The 22,486-nt window shown below is 45.8% G+C and overlaps 1 long non-coding RNA gene across 3 annotated transcripts; it reads left to right on the top strand.

Annotated features, from left to right (window-relative positions):
• The first annotated feature begins 800 nt into the window (after window positions 1–800).
• Window positions 801–20,982, top strand: Gm31190. Of its 3 annotated transcripts, XR_387656.3 has the most exons (4): window positions 801–1,088; window positions 10,961–11,017; window positions 18,949–19,077; window positions 20,688–20,982. It is a non-coding gene; the product is annotated as a predicted gene, 31190 (long non-coding RNA). The 3 variants fall into 3 exon arrangements; XR_387655.3 differs by lacking the exons at window positions 18,949–19,077; window positions 20,688–20,982 and adding an exon at window positions 14,717–15,005 and having other exon boundaries at window positions 815–1,088; XR_387654.3 differs by lacking the exon at window positions 18,949–19,077 and having other exon boundaries at window positions 828–1,088.
• The last annotated feature ends 1,504 nt before the right edge of the window (window positions 20,983–22,486 follow it).

The following is a 22,486-nucleotide window of genomic DNA, read 5'->3' as shown; positions in this document are numbered from 1 at the left end:
ACATCTTCCTAGGCCCCTCTTGCAATTTCCAGAGCTTAAGCCTCTGCCCCACCACCCCAGAGGCTTGGAGGCCTGGTGTGGTCCCTGATGGGTCTGACTCAAACCTCATTTTTTGAACCCTTCTCTGCCTCTGGGGTCTTCTTTGCCCACATTGAAAACCGATTTTCCCACCATCCGCCTACTCCACGGTATATTTTCCGGCACAATTTCCTTCAAATAATCCCTTGCTCCCCCAGGCAATCCTCGAGACTGGGGTTGACATCTCTTCTCTACCCACACAGCCCCCTGCTACCCCCTGAAATCTCCCTCAACACCTTTCGCTATTTCCTTTCTCCAAAATGGCTCATTTCTTCCAAGGGGGCCTTCCACGCGGTACCTGTTTGGGAGAGCCAGTGTCTATAGGGGACTCACTTTTGGACCTCACAAGTCTCAAGTCTCAGCAATTTTATGTGAATTCAGATGGCTGGAACACACAGCTCCCACAGCGGATTCATGTACTGTTGGCATGACTGATCTGCCAACAAAACTTCAAGAAGTTTATGGGTTTGTTAGAATTACATGGCAAACTTTGGAAGGATTCTCAGAGTTATGTAATTACTGGAAGAAAGGAAAAGGCCTGGTGTGGGGTATCTCTCTCTCTCTCTCTCTCTCTCTCTCTCTCTCTCTCTCTCTCTGTGTGTGTGTGTGTGTGTGTGTGTGTGTGTGTGTGTGCTTCCTGCCTCTTTACTTTTCTTCTTTAAGAAAGAAAGCGGTAGGGATCTTAATACAAAGGAATGTGTGAAAAGCAGAAATGTTAACAGATCTAGGGCTTTTGGACGACTGCTCAGGAGACAAAGGTCAAAGTGTGCTCAGCTCAATTGTCTGTATTCAAGCGCTGACAAGACAGAACAGGCCTCCAGCACGCAGGCTTCTGGCAGAGCATCAGGCTGGGTGCTTCCTTCTCCTAAAAAGGCCATAGCACACATCCCCGGGCCAAGTTAATTTTCTGGATGGGAAGGAGCGACTAACAGCTGCCTTCTCTGACCAAGTCAAAAACCTCCTTGTGATGGGGACTGGCTGAGTGGAGGCTTTCCCATGTTCTGAGACAGGTAAGGCATCTATTCGAGGGTGCTCATGGCAGGAACTCAGTGAATATTCATGAGTGAGGGAGAATATCTGGGTTCACACTTGGTTCTCAGCGTCTGTGGTTACCATGGTTACTAGAGACAAGTCTTGGTGTCCATGAGGGACTTCAGGTGAAAGTAGACATCTGTCTTTGCACAGTGAAGGTACATGAAATGCTCAGAGTCTATCATGAGAGAGTGACAGAGAGAGAAAGAGGAGGGAGGGAGGAAGGGAGGGAGGGAGGATGAAGGGAGGGAGGGGGGGAGGGGGGATGAAGGGAGGGAGGGAATGAGGGAGAGAGAGACAGAGAGAGACAGAGAGACAGAGAGAGAGAGAGAGACAGAGTCAGAGAGAGAGAGAGAGAGAGAGAGAGAGAGAGAGAGAGAGAGAGAGAGAATAGCTATAGCAGCCAGTACTTGGCTTTGGCATGCAGAGCTGTCTTTCTGTGAGAGGTTGTGTCCCTGCTCCTGGCTCCTGTACCTTGGCCCTCCCAGGATGCCTTCAGTCTTCCCCCTGTGAATGTGATTCCCAGGTCAGCCAAAGATTTGGGCAGGGTTTATACATGCCACCTGGGCGCGTTCCCTGTCTGGCTCCTTTCTTTCTCAGAGGGTACAGATCAGTGCTTGCTTTTTAGGCTGGGAGCCATGAAAGTAGGAAATGTTCATTGTAGAGCTATTTCCTCCCAGATGCTCGGCACCTCTGGACCTTGCCCTCTGCCAGCTGCTGTCTTGTGCCTCTAAGCTTTGCTGCTCCTTTTAAAAATGTGTTCAAGGCAAACAGTTGTTGACTGTCAGAGATTATCTGTCTGTCCATCTGTCCATGCATCCACCATCTGTCATCTGTTCATCTATCAAATCACCTTTTTCTTTCTCTTTCTACCAGTAATTAACTTACACTATTTAATATCTCTCATTTATCGGTCACTTCAATTAGCAGCTAACTGTTAGCCGATACAAGTCTGTATTCTTCAACTTGATTCTGATTTTACACTACAGCAATCTTGAAAGAGATCCCACATCTCTACTGGGATCTACAGCCATTGAAAACTGTTGCAAAACTTGAATTTATTTAATTTTCACAATGCCACTGTGGTCTAGGATTGATTGCCACGCCCTTTGCAGAGAGCAGAGACTCACTCTGTCAGAAGTCACAGGGTCTTATGGAAGCCCAAGGCTGCTCTGCCTGGTCTTTCTGCTCTGAGCTTTCTCCTGTTGTGGTCTGAAAAGGTTGACTGCCATGCCAGGTCAGTCTGAACATCAAAGAAGGGTAAGAATATCAAACTTTACTCTTTTTTTGTTTTGTTTTGTTTTGTTTTTTGTTTTTTGTTTTTCGAGACAGGGTTTCTCTGTATAGCCCTGGCTGTCCTGGAGCTCACTTTGTAGACCAGGCTGGCCTCGAACTCAGAAATCCGCCTGCCTCTGCCTCCCAAGTGCTGAGATTAAAGGCATGCGCCACCACGCCCAGCTCAAACTTTACTCTTTTTGCTCAAGTAAGTCACATCCTTTTTGAGTTTTTCTGGTGACAACCCTGGCTTTAATCATAAACAACCCAGGACGATTGTTTGCCCTGCCTGCTGAGTCAGACACACACACAAACACACACATACACACACATACACCCACATACACATACACACAAACACACATACATACACACACATACACAGATGCATGCACACACACACACACAAACACACACACATATACACATACACACACATACACACGTACACATACACACATACACACACACACACACGGTAGAGGAAGAGAGAGCAGGAGATCACAGGGGACAGTGTTACTGACCTGGCACAGAAATGGCTAATGCTGCTCTGTGCACCAGACATGGGCACAGACCTAATGGCATGAGGAGCTAGGAAATGTGAGCTGCCAGTGTAACCACTGAGAAGAAATGATGTGGACATGAGGTGCTGGGAAACCCAGGCTTCTTGTGTGCACAGGGAGCAGAAGCGGTGTGGACGTGCCCCTTGTGGGCTCCAGGGTGGCATCTCTGTATCCTTCAGGCACAGGACCATACCGATGAGGTGTCATATAACTTTTCCTCTCTAGCAGTTAAGCAAATCTCAGTGTTCTGAAGAGTTCAGAAATACAAACAAGGAAAGGGAAGCAATGTAAAGACTGCCCTCCCAAGTCAGTTATTTTGGCATATTGTTAACTCTGTCTATTCCTTTTTGCTTATTTCTATGTGGGTATGGTGTCTATGTATGATGGTTAGCCATCATTTTTCCACACAAAGGTTCCATAGTGTGCTGTCTTGCTGTGTTTCTTTACCATCTCTAAGGCTTTAGGAATATCTTTCCATAGGCATGAATGGTTTTTAAAGTGGAAGAGGGACACCTTAAAGGTGGGATGGCTCAGAGGGCAAAGGCGCTTGCACTATCAAAGCCTGACGACCTGAGTTCAAGCTCCAGGTCCAGCAGTGATAGAAGGAGAGACTCAAATTCTGCAAGTTGTCCTCTGATCTCCCTGTGAGCACTGCGATGCAGGCTTGTATGTGTGTGCGTGCATGTGCACACGTGCGTGCACACACACCACATACACACGTACACTGGATGAATGCCATTTAAAATGTAAAAGGGGAATAGTAAGCTCTTTGATAGCTGTCTCCCACTTTGCTGGTTTCATTCACTTATTATTGTATTATTATTATTATTATTATTAATTATTAATTATTACTGGTAGTCATATGCACAGTAATTTTGAGACAAGTCTTTACTTCCGGCCTGGCCTTGAACTCACAAACCTACTGCTTCGTGCTTCTGAATGTTGGTATTACAAGTGTCTGCCCCACGCTGGGCACCTTATTCCTCCGAGATCAGACGAGATTGGGCGAGTTCAGGGTGGTATGGCCGTAGACTGGCACCTTATTCTTAAGCCTCGTATTAGCATGGAGTGGTTGGAAGCCAAGTCACTCTGGTCCAATGACAGTTCCAGTGGCATTCTTAGGGCTGGGTACACAGGGCTTGGATGCTGAATCCTCAGTAGACTAAACTATTGGTGAAGTCAGATTTCCCTGACCAGACTGGCAATGGGCACACCTCCCTAGACTCTCCTGGAACTGCACTTCACCAGACTCCTCAACTTCTCTCTTGACACTCAAAATTAACCACCATGGATACTGATGTACTCCCCTCTGGCCCTCCTGCTGGTACCACCCTTCCTTCTACCAGCTGAGGAGTCTGTGAGGGTGGGTATACTGTTTTAGTACAACCTGCAGAGCTCTCTTCCAAGCTACTAGTCAGACACACAGACACACAGCCCCTAGACACATTGCACAGTGCACCCTGAATCTGCTTCTGTGGACACCCTCCTGAGGAGCAGGCATGCTTCCAGGGTGCGTAGCCCTAGTCCTGAGGCATGGCAGGGAACTCTATGTTGATGGAGGCTCAGAGGGGCCTCAGTGCAGTTCTTTGTGTCTACCCATGGTCTCTCATGGTACAATCAGGGTGACAACAGAAGAGCAGAGGATCGAGCGTTGAGTCTCCCGCTGGGTCATCCTGAAAGTATGCTCTTCCAGATAGAGAATAGAAACGATATTTAACTGCTGATTTATAACTTTTCAAATAGTCTATAGGCCTCCATTGATCTCATGCCCCGACTGTGCCAAGTACTTAGCCAGAATGTGTGTAACTTTTGGCAAGCTGCTTGGTTAGCTCTAACATGAGCCAAAAGAAAAAAAAATTAGTTTCTTCATTAGAAGAAGTTGGTGGGAATCAGATTAATATAGACTAACTATTTACATTTGTGTCTGGTACATGGGAGACACTGAACATTTATTATTAGGGTAATTATGTTTTGTTAAATCTTAGGTTTTTCCTGGTCTCTACAGACCTAAGGCAAACTCATTGACCACATTTTTTTTTAATTGAATACTTGTGCACCTTCATAATTATTTCTTTAGGGGAAAAAAAAAAACTCAACCCTCTTTTCACTAGACAGGAAATTTTCAGGTCAAAGAGAGCACACTTTTCCAACTCTTTTGATATGTTTATGAAGGGCTTCCAGAATGAGATTGGCTGATTATATTATTCATCAGGTATAATTCCTTGGCTGTTGAGGCTTTCCACACTAAATTATCGAGGTTGTTAGTGACATTTTCAAACCTAAACTCTTAGCGGGGAGAAAGAAGCCCTGAAATGAAAAGCTGGATTAACTCGAACAAAAACTAATTAGTGGCAGGAAACCCAAAAGATACACAATGGAGTCAAGACAGAACGCGGAAGCCCTTGAGTCCGCTGTGGGCTCTTCGGTGTGGTGGGCGCCCTTTAGAGAGCGCCTTGGCTCGCTCGCACTCTCCCCTAAACCTCAGTTTTGCAGCCACTGGCTTTACCTTACTTGACTTGCTCTTGAGAAATCAGTCCTCTATGATCAGCTGTCCGCCCCCGCAGCAGGTGGATTTGGCCGGGGGTGGGGAGCAGGTGTGACTTCCTTTTTGGTAATGAGCTCTGGAAAGGCACAGAAACCCGATGGAGTCAGGTTTGGGGTTTAGGATCCCCGGAGGGCAATATAACTCAGACATTTTCATCTGACTCTCAGCCTGTCCAGTTTCCACTAAGAAGCAGGGACAGGGACAGGCTCTCTGCTTTCCTCTTCTTTGCTGTTTTGTACCCAAGAAACTAGCCTGTGTCAGTTGCTTCAATGAGTGCCTTGCTTGTTGGCTTCCAGAAGGGGTTTAGCCATAAGAAGAATAAGGGGGAGAAGGGGGTGGGAGGAGAGGGAGCACGGAGATCAAAGTCAGTGTGGGTTTCCTTTCCAAGTGTCTTTCCTTATAGCGCTCCTGAAGCCTCAGTTTGTACCACCCTTGGAAGACCTAACAGGCCTGAAGGATGCTAGGTAGCATAGTCATCATATTCTTAGCTGCTCTTAACTTTGTCCTTAAGGTTCTGGGAAACTACCTGCTTCCGACTGAGCACACTCTGTGAATCTGGCCAAATTCCAGGCGCGCAAGCCAGCTTGCTGCTTCTCACACTGTAACAGTGTTCTGGGTGCACCTGAGCACTGAGTTTTGGTGGGTGATATTTCTGCTTCATACACGGAGTCTCCAGTGGGATGACATAGGTGATGGACGGCTGGAACAGCCAGGGGACTGAGTAAGGCTGTCCCACATAGTGTCTCCAGTAGAGCAGGGTTGGGACCATCAGACTTCTTCCACAGTAGTTGACTGCTCTGACTTAACCATCACATTCCGTCTGCCAGTCACCTCAGAGAGAACAACATCTCCACCATCATTTAGAACATTCAATACGGAGGACAGGGCTACTAGTTATGGGCTATAAAGATATGATAAACCTAGAGGATCTGAGTGGAACCCATCTCAAATCTGCCCCCTCCTTTTGTTGTTGTTGTTTGTTTGTTTTAAAAAGACGTTCTTTGTGAGCGCCCAACTCGCCAGCAAAGCAGACGCCACAACAGGGTCCTTCTGCAACATGTTTATTGGGAGAGCATTTACTGTGTAGGCAAGAAGACCCCGAGCCCAGAACTGGTGCTGCTTATATAGGCCTAGGAGAGGCGTGTCTCACACCCGGATTGGTTATGCATTCTACCTCATTTGCATGTTCCTCGTCTGATTGGTTCGTCTGATTGGTTATTCTCTCTCAGTACCTCACTGAGCCTCATTATCATACCTCATTTGCATGTCTCTCATCTGATTGGTGATTCTCTCTCAGTACCTTACAGAGCCTCATTATCATGCCCGGGCCAGGCAGTGACTTGGTGAAAAACTTTACTGCATATGTACACATTGGTTGTTTACCCAGACTTATGCGTGGTGGCTAGCGGTAGCCAGCGCCACCTTGTAATGGCATATGTGGCTTCCCACAGTTCTTGTGTAGCCCAAGCCGGACCCAAACTGACAGTGCTTGTGTAGCCCAGGCTGGACCCAAACTGACAGTGGAGGATGACTTTGAATGTCTGTCTCTAACTCCCAAGTGGTGGGGTTACAGGTGTGTGCCTCCATGCCTGGTTTGTGTGACACTACGGATGGAGCCTAGGACTTCAGTGTGCTAGGCCGGTGCTCTGTCCACTGAAACTCTGTATCTCCACAAGTTGCTCTGAGTGACAAGGTACTGGTGGCATTCAGTGGGAGCTGTTCCAAATCAGGACTCACTGGTCTTCCTTCCCAGCCCTAGACAGACTTCCTCACTGTGGCACAAAGACCCACAGGTGACACACTCCAGCTGAAAGCACTTTAGCTTTCCTGAAGGAAATTCCGGGAGACTCTGAGCAACGTCTCCAGATTATATTGGTCACCAGGGTAGCGGCAGGAAAAGAGGGTTATTAGCCCCAATCAAGTCACATGAGACAAACTGCCAGGAAACAGAGGCTCTAGAAGAAGAGATAATGTAGAATTGAAACTGTAGAGGGTGGGTATAGTGTCACAGCAACTCTACCTGTTGTTTGCATTACAGGGGAAGGTAGGCTCTACCACTCTGGGTAGAACAGCCTCCGTGTGTTGAAGACACAATTCCCTCACAAAGTTTCCCTCCCTTCAGAGGTCAGATACAACCGGGGTCCTCAGAGCTTCTATACTTCCACTGCTTGAGACAGAGAGAGCTTCCATAGGCTTGATGATTTGTGAGGATGAAACAGAGAGTCCTCTCAATTGGTTACCATGGCAACGGGCTAAAGGAGGCAGGACAGTTGGGAGTGTCCTAGGAGAATTAGGAAGGGAAAGGGGATTCCCTTGAAATTAAGGCTTGACACACCAGAGTTACCACTCCAGCAGAAGGACAGACAGCCTAACCCAGTGTGACCTCACGCTTTCTGGCTGAATCAATAATTGGGTAAGGACCTACTTTTTTTTTTCTTCAGTAAGATTTCAGTATATTAGGCACAAGGGCAATGGGTGCTTCAAAATCCTGGCACCCAGCATAGAAAATGCTCCAGCATCTCAATACATTGCAGCTAGAGGCTGGAGAGAGGGCTTGGGGGTTAAGAACACTAACAGATCTTGGAAAGGTCCTGAGTTCAAGCCATGTGGGGCAGGTCGTAACCACCTGTCCAGGGCTCTACTGCCCTCTTCTGGCCTTCTAGAATACTGCATAAAATGGTGCATAAATCCTCACATAGATACACATAATAAAAATGAAAAAAAAATAGATTACTGTTAACAAAGTGGATGCATTAATTAATTTTTTGTTAATGAATTAATGGTTTGCTTATTAAATGCAGTTTATGCAAAGCTAAAAAACACCCAGCACTTAGAAAGTGCAGGGTTCTGCTCTGACTGATACAATGTATCTACTACTACTAAACATCTGCAAAATTTCTTCACTTGCGCTCACAGAAACTGGGACACAGAAAAGCTTCCTAAGGTCTAAGCTTGTTGGGAGGCTCCTCTGAGCTGTCTGTGCTTGCCTTGAGATAGGAAGATGTGTGTGTTTGTGTGGGGAGGGGTCCTTAACCTTTAGCCTATTGCGGTTAAAGCACAGGAGAATTAGTATTCATGCAAAAGGCATCACGTGATCTGGCCTTTGGCCTCCAGAGCTCACACAGACCTTGGAGATTAGCTCAGCTTTCCCGCATGTTCTCATGCAACTAACCTTGTGGGAAGAAAATTGCTGGGTTGTGTAATCTCATCTCCTTTCAAATGAACCGCAGGTACTGGAACCTGCCGGGAGACTAAGGTTCAGAGAGGCTGAACTCACCCAAACTCACCCGGCCTGAGGGCAAAGGGTGATATAAGCGCATGTACGAGGCTCTGTCCATTCGGCAGCTTCTCAATCACACAGTCTGGGTCTATACAGGAGTGACCACTGGGGGAGCAAACATGAAAACTGTCTTCAGGGCTCCAGGGCCCCATGTCTTTTGAGGATCAATAGCCATGAGAGTTTCCTGGCCAGTTCCAAACATATCCTGTAGCCAAAGATGTGTTTATGTCAGCTGATAATTCCTTCCCAAGTCTTCACATATGTAGCAGTCAAATGCACCCACTCCCCTGATCCCGGAGCAAAAGACTTTCACACTAATGGGAGGCGAAGCTGGCTCTTATCTTGAAACTTCAAAGAAAGCCCCCCCTCTTGACTTCTCCCTGCCCTGCTCTATGCTGCTGACATGAGGACCTGATGGAAAGGGCCCTCCCTTTGATCCTAGGGCAAGCTGGGCAATCTCTGGTCTTCCAGACCTCACTGGCTCCGTGTCCTGACTCTATGATATTTATGACTTGAAATCCTGCCCCCTTTGCTTATTTGGTTTTACTCTATCACACACCCCCTCCCAAACCAGGGAGTGAGAAGTGGGGTTTCAGAATCAAAAGGGAGTGTGCAGATGAGACTCTTGGCTAGCTGGGTGGACCAGGTTTTGACGCTGCTCAAATGTTTCCTACCCACACTTCAACGCATTGACTCTAGGAGATGCCCAAGCTGTGGTTTTAATCTGGGGGCGGGGGTCCCTAGTCCCTTTTATAAAGAGATAGCTGTAGGCCCACACTCAAAGCATACGCATAAGGGCCAGAGAGATGGCTCTTTCAAGGGACCTGAGTCTGTTTCCCAGTACCACACTGGCCAGATCACATGTGCTTCTACCTCCAGCTCAAAGAACCTGATATTCTCTCTCTTCTGGCCTGCATGGATACTTGCATAGTTGTGATATGCCCAGACATATATACATGCATTTTTAAAAATGATTTTAAAAGAAAAATTATCTGAAAATAATATTTTCAAAGGTTCACAAGTCCCCACCCCCCACCCCACTCTGAATTTTTAGGTAGGGGAAACTCCAGTCTTAGGTTAGGAAGGTCTAAGGGCCTGATGATGGATCCTCTACAGAACAGCAGCCATGAGCAGTTCTAGACTTAGGCCAGTCTGACTTGGGGGGTCCTTGCCACCACCTCTCCTCACGACTCAGGTCATAAATACATAAGCTCTGTGACCCTCAGTGTATCTGTCCATACAATGGACATATTTCTAGACTCGGCCTCATACAGTTCCAGGGAAGATTCCAGATTGTTGTTTGTGAAGGCTTTGCCTGCGATGACTCTTAGAGCCTGACCGCTTGCCCGTTCTGATGCTGCCCCAGTGGTGGGAGCCCTCGAGCTCCCAGGTTTCAGTTTCCTCATCTGACAAATGGGCTGATCTGCTTTGCAAGGCAAGCACTTTACTGACGGAGCCATTTCTCTAGCTCTTGCGACCATTCGTCACACGGAAAACTTTATGGGACTTAGGTTGGGGGTCTCCGATGTCTGCAGGGGGTTGGTGCTGTCTTGATCTTCCAAGAAGAGTAAGGGTAAAAGGCAAGGGTTGAGTTATGAGCTCCAAATACTTTAGTGGGATAGATAATATTTGCTAATATTTCACAAAATTCATCAGGTCAGATATTAAAAGCTGCTTTTCATTAAAACAAGATAGAAAAGGATCTCAGATCACAGGGGAGGGAGAGGGGCTCTGCACTAAACTAATACACTAATCTGAGCCCGTGACCCCCAACTCAACACAGCTAAGCAATACCAGAGCAGGTCACAGGGTGAAGCTGGTGGGGTGAGAAAGATAGCCACAAAGGCTGAAACGCTCGTCAGAGCGCACACAGACTAATCCATTCCTCAGAGCAGGGAGTCTTTAGTTTGGCTGGCATTGCTGTAGAGACCCGAGAAAGGAGGATAAACTGGACCCAAGTATGGATCTCAAGAGATGCTGCAACCTTGAGGCTGGTAACTGCTTCAGTCACAGTCAGCATCCTGTCCCCGTGACACCTCCCTCAGCTCAGCCAACCGACAGGGACAGGGACAGGGACAGGGACAGGTACAGAATGCCTTCAGGTATCAGGCATCAGAATGGAGGCCCTTCTCTCTTCTTGAGTTCTTGAACCCTGAAGGATCCCTTTTGTCTCTGTTCTTTGCACAGGAGCGAAGGAAGAGCGAGCCAGATGACACTGGGCAGAGAGGCAGAGAAATGAGCCAGGTGAGGAAAGAGCTGTCAGGGGACAAAATTTAGAGACCCTTGTCCACCGAGTTGCAGAAAGCTATGGTTTCTTCATCCCGTGCCGTCGGCAGACAGTTGCCTGGGGTTGTGGGTTGATTTATGACTTGCAGATTGCTGCTGGTGGTATAATTCATCCAGAAGAGTAAGGCTTAGGTCAATATATGTTTAAGTAAAAAGGTTCTGTAGGGCCCCAAGGGGACAGGCTGGGAAAGGAGCCTCCTACTGCCAGGAGAGGAGAGGCTAAGAGAAGCAAGGGTTGGGGAGCAGAAAGGGAGGGGAGGGCAAGGGAGGGAGACACAGAACCAGAGGTGGATGGAGGGAGCTCACCGGTCCCCAGGGGTTTCCTGGAATTTACTTACCCAGACTTTGTGGGTGCAGTGTGTTCAAGCACAGGTGTAGTTAATGTACTTAACACATGTATTAGGCATGTCAAGGGGACAACAGACAGTAACATTTATGTGTGTGCATGTATGCATATATGTACGTGTGTGTGTGTGTGTGTGTGTGTGTCTATAGTTATCATCTATGGTGAGCTGCCTGTTTCTTTATCAATGTCTGGTTTCCTTTCTGATGCTGTTATAAAACATTCTGGCCAAAAACAACTTGGGGAGGAAATTGTTTCTTCTATTCTACGACTCTCAGGTCATGTTCTTCCCATTGCTGAGGGAAGCCAAGGCAGGAACCCAGAGGCAGGAGTTGATGCAGAGGCCATGGAGGGGTACTGCTTACTGGGTGGCTCACCATGGCTTACTTAGCCTGCTTTCTTATAGATTCCAGGATCACCAACCTAGGGACAGCACCATCCACAATGGGCTGGGTCCTCTCCCATCAATCACTAATTAACAAAATGTCCTACAGGCTTGCCTGCAGGCTAGTATTATCTATCTATCTATCTATCTATCTATCTATCTATCTATCTATCTATCCATCCATCTATCTACCTATCTCCTGTCTGTCTATCTATCATTTGTCTGTTTATCTATTTGTCTATCTATCATCTGTCTATTTATTTATTCATCCATCCATCTCTCCTATCTATCTATCTATCTATCTATCTATCTATCTACCTACCTACCTACCTATCTATCATCTGTCCATCATCTATCATTTATCCATCTATGACCTATCTATCATCTATCAGTCAATCATCTATTATCTGTTTGTCTGCCTCTATGTGCATCTATCTGTGTATCTATCTTGTCTATCTATCACCAATCCATTTGCCTATCTGTCTATGTACAAACATCCAACACTACTTTGTCTGTTGGACACACTGAAGACACAGTGCACAGAACCGGTTGCCAAACTTCATTTACTCCATCTTGTCCTGAGTTTCGAGGTTAACTACATGTGGAGGGTGCAGCAGGCAGGAATCGCCAGAACACTGAGTCCCGGGAGGATTTCTTCAGCCTCGGTCTGCAAAGCAGTCCACCTTCCAGGCCGCTATAAAGGCTCAGACCTGGAACACCTGCTCTTTGCTTCTTTCAGTGTGGATAGAGCTGTCAGGAAATTTCCAGGCAAATTCTGCTGCTTCTTATCTGAGTTCTGCTCTTAGAAGTTTCTAGAACTAACACACACACACACACACACACACACACACACACACACACACCATCTCCATCATCTTCAATAATTTCTTATGTGACAAATTTCTTTTCCTCCTACTTCCAATGCATTGTGCTCCTCAGAGCCTGGGAACTGATCCACAGGGCACTGAGCTGTGAGTGTGACTAACCTCATTTCTCCAATGTGAAGAGAGGAAAAAAAGAAACCAGAATCACAGAATCCATCCTTCCTGTGTGCAGATAGAACAGTGTTGACAGAACATTCTAGAAGCAGACTGATAGACCCTAGGCCTGGCTTGTATTCTGCCTGTAACAAATACATGATGCCAGGCAAGTGAAGCACGTGGAAAGTTTGGAACAGATTTATAGGAAGTATCACCTGCTTGTCATTTATCTAAAATCGGACCCTAACTGAATGCTTCGCACTGTATCTGGAAACACCAGAATCCAGTTGATAAGGGCTTGGGAACTGCTGGAAGTCTATTGACTCCATGGCTTCTAAGCCAGGCCTGGTCATCTGAGCAGACAGCATTACAGTCACAAAAATAGACAAGAGGGATGAACAACCCCAGGGGCAAAGGCTCTGCAATACACACATTAAATTCAAGTGCCGTGTGGATGCTGTGAGATGCTGAGATTGACCCCATGGGCAACAGGACTTTTCCAGAAGGAAAACTCGAGTCTCATTTTCCTTGTCATTCATGGCTGAATTTTCATAAGAGACTGACAGGGACCAGATCAACATTCCTTGCAATGGCACAAAGTTAGGAAAGTGTCTTGTCTGGGGGTCCTATTCTAAGCTACCACAGGACCAAGGTTCCCCCCCAAGTTCCCACAAGTCTCTGAGACTCCTCCCGAATCCTCCCCAGGGTCCTGAGACCACCTTGAATTGTATGACGTTAGAGAGGTGGGATTTCGTACTCAGTTTCCCCAGATGCATCACCTAAAAGCCAGGAAAACTCAGAGAGAATTAGGCGACCTCCTAGAGCTCTCCAGGATACTTCTGGCTCTTCTTCTTCTTCCTCCTCCTCCTCCTCCTCTTCTTCTTCTTCCTCTTCCTCCTCTTCCTCCTCCTCCTCCTCCTCCCCTCCTCCTCCTTCTCCTCCTCCTCCTCGACTCCTTCGTCCTCATCCTTATCTTCGTCTTCATCATCATCTTCTTCTTCTTCCTTTTTTTTTTTAAAATCAGTCAGTGCAAACCCTGCAGGTCGCTGACATCCAGACTCTCCTCATGAGGTCTGGGTAACAAAAGAGACCATACTTAACAGCCGTTCCCCCCAACCCCACCCGAGTCCCTTCTGTGATGACACTCAGCTAAGACACACTGCTCTCTGGCCAGCTCCTGTCTCCTCCTGGACCCTTGCAGGTGTCTTAGGCTGATACAATAGTCAGCAGACCACATGCCTGCTCTGTCAGTCTCTACTTTGCCTCTATGTGACCTTAACTGGGTGTCTCTGCTAATCTCCCAGACCCTGATCTCTTTTATTCTCAACAGGAGATGAGAATATTTACCTGTAACAAAGCTCTCTGAGCCTCTTAGATAAAAAGCTTTGTGTTAACAAAGCTGAGTTGAAAGCGGATTCTTTTTGTAATGAACCATCAGGACAGCGTGGGGTCTTCAGTGTTCTTCAGTGTCTCCTCCTCCTTCCCCTCCTCTGCCCACACTCTGGAAGGTGTCTGGTCAGCCCTCCCCTGCTCTCTCTGGGTTAATCCACTACTTCTGGGTTTACATAGGTCCTCCTTCCGCATTTGGGGGAGCCCAAACTTTCAAACTTCACAGTGATTTTAGTGCCCGGGTAATTATTTCCAGGAAGCAGCTAATAATTCCATTCACTAGGCTGTTAACACCAGAAAGGTACTTCACTATTTATGATCTACCAAGCTGGCATCGTCTGGGGAGGGGGGAAATGGGACACACATAGGTGGAAAGAATTTAAAAAAAGAATGGCTGCAGTGCCACCTTTAAACAGAATCCACGTTAAGGAGGTAGGTTTAGCTGGGACACCACATGACTTCCCAAACTTGGACTCAGGTTTGTGACTGCCACGCTGAGGATTTTCTTGAGACATTGTTTTGTTTTGTTGTTGTTGTTTTTGTGTTTTTTTTTCATGTAGGTATCTCCAGGTGTGGGATTCTCTCGGGGACTGGAGTGAGGCAAAGGGACAGTTGGCTTCACTGCTCAGTTACTCCTACTAAGCAGCTGGACCCTGTGACTACGCATCTGAAACCACACTGAGAGCAGGGATACAGGATGACAGACGTGAAGCTGCAGCTTCTTATAGATGCTAATTTAGACATTAGTATAGCCACAGCTCAGAAACAATGTGAATCTACACACATGCACACGCGCACACACACACACACACACACATGCACATAAGCACATACACACACATATACAGGCAAACACATGCGCACACCTGCACATACCAGCACATGCACACATGAGCACGTGCACACGTGCACACATGCACACATGAGCACCCACATGCACATGCACAGGCACACCCACGCATATGCATACATGTACAATGTACATGCATATACTAGCACACACACATGTGCACATGCACACACACATGCACACACGCTCGTGCATGCTCCAAGGAAGGAGAGGAAATGAAAGGAAGGGGAACAAAGGGAAAGGAAAGGAAAGGAAAGGAAAGGAAAGGAAAGGAAAGGAAAGGAAAGGAAACGAAAGGAAAGGAAACGAAAGGAAAGGAAACGAAAGGAAAGGTAACTTCTCAGCTAAAGACCAGGGAGAGATCAGAAGTCCATGTTATCTGACTCTAGTGCTCAAGTCAGAGAGAACTGTGTGAGACTACACTCCTCCTCTTGGAAACAGAGGAGGATGCTAAAGAGACACAAACATGGGGCATCTTCTTCTCCCTGCTCGCCAAGTCCTGCTTTGGCCTGGAGCCCTGTTGACCTTCTCTGCCCCATGTCTCTCTCTGCACAACAGAGACCTCCTTAACTGCCCCCAAGTGACAGCAAACATGGCGGATCCTCCTCGCCCTAGTGGAGGATGAAAAGAGGCAAGAATTATAGAGAGGAGAGAGCCATCCACAGGGCTTCTTCAACCATCTGCCTAAAGTATGAAAGAAACTAACCAAGTCTGTATAAAGTCCTTGGCATGCCCTCAAACAAACCATGAATGAAATCAGAGTCACAGGGGAGGAAGGAGGGGGGAGCAATCTTTAAGAATTAAGCTATAGAAGAACATACCACCCAGGCTTCCTATTGGCCTCTAGGTAGCACACAGGATTCTGTGTTGCTAAATTTGAAAATTCAATCGCTGTTCAAACCGGGGCGCACAGAAGTCAGCCAGAACCTAAGCAGTTTGGCTACTTACAAAAAAACAGGAGATTGAAATTAGAACTGCAGATGTACAACCTTCTACTAAAAATGTCTAGCGTGTAGCACAGAATTGTTCCTGATACCCAAAGCAGGAGAATCTCAAGTCAAATAGGAAACGACAACCAACAGATGTCAAGCCCAAGAGGACACAAACCCTTGGAAGTTACTTGATGTGAAGGAAGCAATGGAAAGTTCAGGAAAGAGGTAGAAGACCCGGGTGGGAATTGGGTGGTGGTAAAAAAAAAAATACTACCCTGAGCAAAAAGCCCAAGAGACAGGTTCTGTGGGAGTAAAGAAGCAGGGGGCTTGAAGGCAAGTCCACAGAGACAATCTAAACAACAGAGAGATTTTTCCAAGAAGGAATATAGTGTTGAGAACCTTCTAGATAACAACAACAACAACAACAACAACAACAACAACAGAAATCTAATGTTAGGTTCATTCAAAGTTCCAGAGGAGAGTATGAAATTGAAAATAATTTTTTTGAACAAACTAACAGAGGACAAATCCCATCAGTTCGGGAAAATGATGCAAATCTATGTTTTTGAGTGTTGTAAACTCTGCTTTTGGAGAGTTAACAACCAAGGGACATCTTCATCAGAACAGCTATAATTATTTGCAAGAACTCCCCTCCCCCAGGTTGAGCCAGTTGACTGTTGATGCTCCTCTCAAAGGGTGTGGGTGTGTCAGGTAACTGGATCCTCACCTGAGATTCTAGCTGTTCCTCCTGCTCAGTTATATTGTAGCGCTAATCCTAATAGCCGTTGGTCTCAGGATCCCCAGAGGTACTGTAGTATATAGACTGTTGATATTTAACTGAAGGGGAGACTCCATCTATGAAGCTAGGGGAAGGCTCGATCCGTGTTGGGGTGAGGCTTTCTGGGTATGGCTGTTCTGATGTCACCTATACTCCAGAGAGTACCTCCCTCACAGTGCTCCATAAGGAGGCCTAACAGACTCATTGTCTTCCCAAGTTGGACTTTAGCAGAATAATATTTGGGAGACTTATAAGAGCTGGGTAGTGGCCCAGGAAAGGAATTCTCACAATCTGAAGAAATACAGTGAGCCTCAAACATAAATAATGTAACAATGTACCTACAGACACGTTGTTGTCAATCTTATAATACTTAAATGCACACACAAACAAAGAATTAAAACAGCCAGGTAGAATCCACTTCTTATGCACTGGGGTGGGGAGTGGGGATACCCAACTGATGCAGACTTCTAAAAATCAAAAATTATTGGAAGACATAAAGAACTGTCACATTTGTAAAGAAAAGACCTAACAACTATAAATTCTATATAAAAAGAAATAATATGTATTCATGCCTGGAGGAAACAATAAATATTTATACAGAGATCCCTCGAAAATAACATAGATATGTGAAGGTGGAATGTTAACAAAAAAAGTTAAATGGTCTACAAGAAGACAGGGAAGGAAAACCAGGAGTAAAAAGCAGAGGCAACAGGAAGGATAGATGCAACAAAGTGTCAGGCTCAAATCTCATGATATGAAAATAATTGCACTAAGTATAAGTGGCCTAAACACACCAATTAAATGGCAGAGACCCACTTTGAACATCATGACGGTGAAGTGAGTTATACAATTCTATCCAAAGAAAGCAGTAATGACTACATACCTATGAGAGAAAATGGATCCAGAGCAAAACAAATGCGTCCTAACTTACTGTTGAAACGGGCACTTCAAAAGATGAGTTTTGCATGGTAGTCCACAAAATTTAAGTATCTCCTGTGTTTCTTCACAAACTCTAAAGTGTTCCTGCACCTTTGTGAATTCTTCAAGTCCTTGACACCATTTGGGAACCAATTTCTAGAGCCAAATAAACTTCATAGTTCACTAAGTTAGCAGACTCGGTTGGCTTTCATTCTTTTGGGGAGCACGAAGAGGCTTTCAGATGAGGATATCACAGACAATGAGCAAATGAGGCTTGCCGCCCAACACTGCTGGTAGGCATTTCCCTCAGCATCTTCCAACCCTGTCTCCTTTTCTTTTTCTCTGCGATGTACTCATCTGTAGGTTCCTGAACTTACTGTTTTCAAATACACTCATCTTATTCTGACAGTCTTGTGAGAGAGGAGATTAGACAAAGGGTCTTGTGGAGGGAAGCCATCCCGCCATCCCTCCATCCCCGAGATGCATCCCCAACCCCCTTTGACATTTTGAGATAGACACCATTGCCAAGACAGGCCACAAACCTGCACTCTATTGCTTTAACCTTCCAAGTAGATGGGATTGCAGACATACAAACACCAGGTTTGGCTCCAGCAGTCCTTGAGTTTGTTATTCCAGCTGATCAGATCTTCCTTTGGATGTTGACTTAAAAGTCACCCATTAATGAATTTTTTTTCCTCAATTTTCTCATTCAAAATTAACTTCCAGCATTCACCCAAGTCCACAATTTATATTTTTCCACAGCTCTTACTACCATACGACAATACTTTTGTGTGCTAATGTGGAGTCTCTCTCCCACACATATATAAGACTGACAAATCTAGAGGGGTTATAAAATGGACCCTGTCTAGTACTGTTACCCCAGCAGCTAGCATGTGCTACATAGTATTAGTTCAAGAAACGCTTGTAGAATAAATGTTGAAAGTGGGGAAACAGCCTCCAAGGAAAGGTCATTAGTTGTTACAATTTTACATATGGACTGAAAAGTATCCATGTGTAAGAGAACAGGAGATGAAATCAATTATTTCTAATCATGTGTAATAACAATAACAAATAGGCACGATCTATGGTTACTGATGCACTTCCCCTGTTACTTTTTTTGCTCATTAATAATTTGATATTGGTATATTAATAATAAAACCTCATTTCTCTGTAATGGTTTTCCGTTTTTGGTTTTTGTTGTTGTTGTTGTTGTTGTTGTGATGTTATATACCACATGTGCAAATAGTATAGCCTGATTGTATCTTCATCATCTTCACTTCATCACGTTTGCTGTGGTGCATCCTTTGTCTATAGCAACATGCCAGGATGTTCCATATGCATAAATTGAATCAGTGAAACACCGGACAGCCACAGGTTGTGGGGACCTGTTGGCCCTTGGAAGGAAGGAAGGAAGAGTGAGTACGACATAAAGGAAGGGTGAAGGTGAGGGACAAGAAGGGGCTTTTCTGTGCTGTACCTGTCACCCAGCTCCTTCATTGTCTTCACATCTGAGGCGTGCCCCTCCCCGCTCCCCGCCCCAGCATTTACATCTGCATGCAGGCACCACTCCAACTCGGCTGTGCTGCCATGATAAAACACCGCAAACCAAAAGCCACTTATGGAAGAGAGTTTAATTTGCCTTAGGATTCTAGAGGGAGAGTCCACCCTGCTAGGGGAACCACGGCAACAGACAGCGGAGGCAGAAAGATGAGCAATCACATCTTCAACCACAAATAGGAAGCAGGAAGAGTAAAGTAAACATGGTGTAAACTGTTAAAGCCGTCCCCAAGTGGCATGCTTCCCCCAGCAAGGCTCCACTTCCCAATAGACACATAAACTCCCTAAATAGCACCTCTAATTGGAAACTGGATGTTCATCTTTCTCCCTTTGGTGTTCTCTGACCTGTGACTTCATCCCCTCGCCTGCCAAATGAAGAATTAATCTCTTTAGCGTAAAGATGAAGCTACAGCTCAGGAAGGTTTAATAACCTGCTCAAGGCCACACAGTTAACCAGAAACACCTTGGGGGAGCCCTCGTCCCTCACTCCTTTCCCACTGCCCCATCCCTACTACCTTTGACATTGAAGCCTCAGTTTCCCCCTTAAATGAGTAAGTACCAGAGACTGTGGAATCCCTGGTTTTATAGTAACATCTATCTATCTGTCTGTGTGTCTATCCCCACACCCACCCACCCAGCGACCCCACCCAAGTATGTATGTATGTATGTGTGTATGTATCCATCTATCTATGTATTTATCTATGTATCTATGCAATTATGTATCTATTTATCTTATCTATGTATCTATGCATGTATGAATCTATTATTCTATCTATGTACCTATATATCTATTATTCTATCTACATATCTATGTATCTATCTATTATTCTATCTCCCTATGTATCTGTTTATGTATATAGTGATAATTCTCTCTCTCTCTCTCTCTCTCTCTCTCTCTCTCTCTCTCTCTCTCTCTCTCTCTATCATGTGTGCATGCCCATGAGTGTACCACAGTGCACATGTGGAGGTCAGAGGATGGCTTGCGAGAGTCAGTTCTCTTTTTCTATCATGTGCATCCTGGGGGAATTGAATTCAGGTCTTCATTCTTGACTGCAAAGTGCCTTTACATGCTGAGCCATCTCTTGAGCCCCTTTATTTTTAACACGTAGATACAAATTGCTGAGCACAGTGCTCAGCACGCAGCAAGCACTCAGTCAACATTCTTGATTGTGATTGCCCAGACTGACAGCGAGCATCCATCCAGCGCTGGCCTCCTTTCTCCGGGTCTCTAACTTGCGGGAAACCTCATCAGAAGGGGCATCTTTAACTGAACAACTCTGAGCACTACTTCTAAATATTTAATGGATTCCTGAGGCTCTTGGAGAGTGGAGTGAGAAACGTCCTGTAAAAATCTATTAGTGCTAATAAAATACCAGCCAACAGGCTACCCATTACCAGCAGTTAAAGTTTCTAAGAAGGTCAAGTAACCTTCTGCAATGATTTGTGTGTGTCCCTTTCTTTGCTTTATGTAAGCAGGTATTATTTTTCTGTTTAAGGTCCTGGCCCCTTGGTCCGTGCTCTCACCCAGTTCCAACTGATGTTTTCAGACATTGAGGAGGCCATCTGTAGTCTCCACTCAGGCCTCACGGTCCCATCAAGAACCCAGTGTAGACATGTGGATCCCAAGCTACAAGCCATGCCTCCGATATTAAGAGGTGCTGCAGACAGCACAGCTGGAGGAGGAGAACCACATCTAAGTGTTCTGACGTCAGACACGAAGCTACAGGAGTCACAGTTTGCTCTGTTGGGTTTCAGTCTTGTTTGATCTGGAATTTCCTTGCTGACCCCCCCCCCCCCCCCCGGTTCCTCCACTTTGGGGATTGTAATGTATATTCTGTGCCATTGTATGTTGAAAGTATATTATATTATATTATATTATATTATATTATATTTCTTATTAATTTATTTACCTTTGATTTTTCAGGGAGTTATAATTAAGAGATTGCCTTGAGTCTCAGGAAATACTTTGGACTTTTAAACAGCAGTGAGACTATGAAGGAGTGTGGGGACTTTTGAGGTTGAAATAAATGCATTTTACATTATGAGATGGCTACTAGTCTATGGGGGCCAGGGCATTGAATGTGGTGGTTTAAAGGAAAATGCCCACCCCTTCACCCACCTCCCACCCCAGCTCATATAGTTGAATGCTTGGTCTGTAGCTGTTTGGAAAGGAGTAAGAGGTGTGGCCTTGATGGAGGAGGTATGTGGGCGGCAAGGGTTTTGAGGTTTTGAAAGCCCACACTACTCTCAGTTAGCTTTCATTGCCTGGTGATTCTTTCTCAAGATGTGAGGTCTTAGCTGTGACTCAATTGTCAGGCCTGCCTGTCTGCTAACATGCTCCCGGCCATGAATTGTAAGAAGCCGATAAATTTTTTTTCTATAAGTTGCCTTGGACGTGATGTCTTATCTCAGCAATAGAAAAGCAACTAAGGTGTTCACAGAAAAGTTGTAACAGTCGGAGGTATGGGAGGACTGTGGAGAACAGGACTTTCCTTTGCACACGTAACTCCCAGCATCTGCGGATGCTTTGTGCACAAAACCTATACAGGATCAAGCCAACCCAAATCCCGGCACCGAGAGGAAAGGGAGTCATAAAATCCCACTGCTGGGTTGAGGAAATATTGACAACTGGAGGCAACCAGGAAAGGAGGAATGCCAGTTTTCATCAGGGATGAGGGCCCTATAGGTTGTCCACGCACACGCATGCGTAGCGCAGCAACACCACGCCACTTAGTGGGCTTAGAAAAAACAAAACAAAACAGTGCATGAAGTGATGGAGAGAATATGGAAAGGATCGGAGAGGAGAGGGTGTGCGTAGATTTGCTCAATGCGCACTATACGCATGCGCGGACATTTCAACCAATAAAACGGACAGTCCCAAAGGATACCTTCTGACTGGGAATCCCTTGCTTTTCTTGGCTTCTTGTACTCGAAGAAAAGAAAGAAAAGAATCTCTCTCTCTCTCTCTCTCTCTCTCTCTCTCTCTCTCCCTCTCTCTCTCTCGTTTGCTTATTGGTAAGCATTGGGAAGAGAATCCGCATTAAGATTCTAGGTCGTCAGCTTGACCCATATGAAAAAGGGGAACTCAAATGCTGAGTCGCGTCCATCAGATTGGCACGTGCTGGAAGCCCATGGTTTGTGCAGCTGCTGGGTGACAGACTTTTTCTAGGGAGACAACACACACACACACACACACACACACACACCTACCTGCTCTCCTCAGAAAGGAAGACCACAACAGATCAAAGCTGTGATTTTCCAATCACGTGTCCAACTTGATGAACTAATGAGTTTT

Source organism: Mus musculus, chromosome 5 (genome assembly GCF_000001635.26).
Source record: "Mus musculus strain C57BL/6J chromosome 5, GRCm38.p6 C57BL/6J".
NCBI classification, from domain to species: Eukaryota; Metazoa; Chordata; class Mammalia; order Rodentia; family Muridae; genus Mus; species Mus musculus.
The sequence above is the reverse complement of the archived record's forward strand: the minus strand, read 5'-3'. Positions and strand labels throughout refer to the sequence as shown.